Here is a 2,792-nt window from a genome sequence, read left to right on the forward strand (position 1 = left end):
CCTGACCTGCTGTGCTGTTCCAGCAATAAAGTTTCAACTTTGATCTCCAGCATCTGCAGACCTCACTTTCTCCCCAGAGAACAGCCAGGGAATTCCTAGAGGCATGGCATTCATCCACAAACTCCATCAACAAACACATCGACCTGGACCCAATATACCAACCACTATAGCGGACAGCTGAAACTGACAACCGGAAGCGGCAGGGACAGACCACTATAAACACCGGAGGAAACATCAAAGAAGCGCTTCACAGGAGGCTCCCAAGCACTGATGATGTCGCCTAGCCAGGGGACGAAACGTTTGCAACAAAAACTTCCAGCTCGGCGAACAGAACCACAACAACGAGCACCCGAGCTACAAATCTTCGCACAAACTTTGAGGTTTATAGATTTGAATACAGATCTATCAGCAGATTGAGAACAAAGATTTGTTGCGCAAATTGAAAATGAGCTGCATCTGGCTCCATGAAAGCATGGTCAAAAAGAAGGTAGTATCTGGCTCAGAAATCCAGGATACTGCAAAGAAGGAAGTATTTGTTTCCACTTTGTCTCTAATAGAAACTAGTTAGATTAAGCATTCTTAGAAGATGTTATTGCAAACAAGTGTGCAACCAACCAGGCTGGGATCAGTTAGTTCAATGCAATGCAGAGTGATACCAACACTATGAGTTTAATTCCTGTACTGGCTATGGTTACCAACTTGTCCCCTCACCTGAGGTGTGGTGACCCTGAGGTTAAACTACCCACACCAACACAGCCCTCCATGAAGGAGAGCCTGAAGATAAAACATGGGAAGTTTAAAAGCCATGCAACGTCAAAGATCAGAATCAAGTTAACAGTCTTTAGACGATTCCAAGTACATATCAATTTACCAAGTCAAAGAAAACATATTTTACAAGAGTTATGACATTGTCAGGTTGCCTGAAGTTGTGAAATACTGAATTAAATTTTTAAGTGCAGATCAGGCAGAGCATCTTAGGCTATCATGGAGTGAAGGTTTATATCTATATGTCTCCTCGCAGTCTTGGTGAGAATGTTTATTTCATTGTTGTAACTGGTAATTAGGTAACTTGAAACTTAATTGCTATAAAGTAATAAACTATATCTTGTTAAGACAAGAACATCTTCTTGTTAACAGTCAATAGTGATTGATCCTTTGCTGCTGGACTCTAAATAAATCCTTAGACCCAGTCAAATAAAGGAAGATTGGTGGCAGCACACGTCGAGTTACATGGGTCACAGATTTGTCATAATATGAGCCACAAAGGCAGCTAACGGTCTGCATTTATGGAAGGCAAAGACTGTTGTCAAGACGAAAATTGTGGTAAATATTTCCCCTTGTTCATCATGCTAAAATTATCTATTATGACCATATACTAGAACTCTCTGTATTTAACACTGAGTATGTTATTTTAAAATTGATGGTGTAGTTGTTGCAGTGATGCAAAGATATGTTCTTCCCTGTTCTCACACGTAAGATAATACATTCTGTCTACAGACTACGCATTTACACTGGCACTCTGCAGCTCTATTCTCCCAGCTACTCTCGCACCTTCTCACACTCTACTTCATTGCAATAGTTTTCCCTTCATCCCACCTTCCTTAGCTTTCTTCCTCCAGTTCATTCAAATACCTTTGTTCCCCTGACCACAGTATTCCAGTTCATGTTGGTACTGTCCACATTTCTCTCTGCTCATAATCTTCAGCCGACTCCCCAGAGATGCTTTGGTTTGCAAAATAAGATGGTAGTGATTGTGACAACAATTTTTGACCTAAGAGGTTTCTCCAAACCATTTAGCTCACTCCTTTATTATTGATCTCACTATTATACTGTTACTGATGAAAGAAGGACATATGGCAGCAAGAATACAGAGCTTTGTTTTTATTTATTCACCCAACGTGAGCCAGTATTTGTTACTCATCCCGAAATTATCTTTAAGAAGGTAAAGGAGTGAGTTCCAGGATTTTATGTCAGGGACTGTGCTTTATGGCAAGGCCATGTGATATATGGCTTGTAGGGGAATTTGAAGATGGTGATGCAACCATGTATCTGCTGCCTTTGTCCTACCAGATGGTAAAAGTCATAGGTTTGGAATGTGGAAGCTTCATGGTAATGTTACCATGATCATTCGGGAGGCAGAGGGGGTCATAGATCAGAGTTATAGGGAAGTAGTAACTCCAAAGATGGCAGATAGATGGGTGACAGTGAGGGGGACTGGGAGGAAGCAGCCAGTGCAGGGACCCCCTGCGGCCGTTCCCCTCAAGAACAAGTATACCGTTTTGGATACTTGTGGGGGGGATGACTTACCAGGGGTAAGTAACGGGGCTCAGGTCTCTGGCACGGAGCCTGTCCCCGTTACTCAGAAGGGAAGGGTGAAGAAGAGCAGAGCAGTAGTAATTGGGGACTCGAAAGTTCGGGGCACAGATAGGCGGTTTTGTGGGAACGAGAGAGACTCACGTCTGGTATGTTGCCTCCCAGGTGCAAGGGTACGTGAAGTCTCTGATCGTGTTTTCCGGGTCCTGGAGGGGGAGGGGGAGCAGCCCGAAGTCGTGGACCATATTGGCACCAACGACATAGGTAGGAGGAGTGCCGAGGATGTTAGACAGGCTTTCAGGGAGCTAGGTTGGAAGCTCAGAGATAGAACGATCAGAGTTGTTGTCTCTGGTTTGTTACCCATGCCACGTGATAGAGAGTCGAGGAATAGGGAGAGAGAACAGTTAAATGCGTGGCTACAGGGATGGTGCAGGAGGGAGGGAATCCGGTTTTTGGATAACTGGGGTTCTCTCTGGGGA

This window comes from Chiloscyllium plagiosum, chromosome 4 (genome assembly GCF_004010195.1).
Source record: "Chiloscyllium plagiosum isolate BGI_BamShark_2017 chromosome 4, ASM401019v2, whole genome shotgun sequence".
NCBI lineage: Eukaryota > Metazoa > Chordata > Chondrichthyes > Orectolobiformes > Hemiscylliidae > Chiloscyllium > Chiloscyllium plagiosum.